Source organism: Seriola lalandi, unplaced genomic scaffold (genome assembly GCF_002814215.2).
Source record: "Seriola lalandi dorsalis isolate HSWRI2012SDOR001 ecotype SW California unplaced genomic scaffold, Sedor1 jcf7180001970201, whole genome shotgun sequence".
Taxonomy (NCBI): domain Eukaryota; kingdom Metazoa; phylum Chordata; class Actinopteri; order Carangiformes; family Carangidae; genus Seriola; species Seriola lalandi.
Window position 1 is genome coordinate 1 of NW_019440869.1, and position 655 is coordinate 655.

General features: G+C 45.6%; 1 long non-coding RNA gene across 1 annotated transcript; it reads right to left on the minus strand.

The window, feature by feature from the left end:
* Positions 1 to 182: 182 nt before the first annotated feature.
* LOC147820312 (uncharacterized) lies at positions 183 to 649 on the minus strand. Its single transcript, XR_015436859.1, has 2 exons — positions 540 to 649; positions 183 to 431 (listed from the first exon to the last, which is right to left on the minus strand). It is a non-coding gene; the product is annotated as an uncharacterized LOC147820312 (long non-coding RNA).
* Between the last annotated feature and the right edge of the window lie 6 nt (positions 650 to 655).

Genomic DNA, 655 nt, shown 5'->3' on the forward strand with positions numbered 1-655 from the left:
GAGGCCTGTAGAGGGCGCCACTGTATGTGGCATCTGGGGATGATGCAGTGTGTGAACAGGAGAGTCACATGATGCTACTGACAGGTTGTGTCCTGTCATGATGTGGCCGAGTCCTGCAAATAAAGTCAGCTCACTAAAGACATGCTCTACTTTAATTAACTGATTCCAGTTCAACAACAGAATGATTCAAATAAAAAGATTTATTTCATCACTGGTGGAGAAACAAGGAGAAAGAAACATTAGAAGAGAAGAAGACATGAAGAGAACAGAGACATGAACTCAGCTGCTTTCACACAACAAGCTTTTACAGAGTTCAGCTCAGAAGTGATGCTCTGTGGTGACATCAGAGATGACATCATCGTAGTCCTCATCCAATCCCTGCTCAGCCTGGCTGGGCGGGGTCATCGCCACGGAGACGGGCAGGTGATTTCCTACAGTCAGAGCAGGTTGGACAGAAAACTTGAAGAGTTAGAGATGATTGATTGATTGACTGATTGGTTGATTGATTGATTGATTGATTGATTGATTGATATTGTTACCTGTAGGTCTCTGTCTATATAAAGACACCATGAGGACAGTGGAGATGAAGTACGGACTGAACACCACCAGGTAGCGGATCAGGAAGAACACAGGAGGGGGCGGGGCTGGTGTAGGG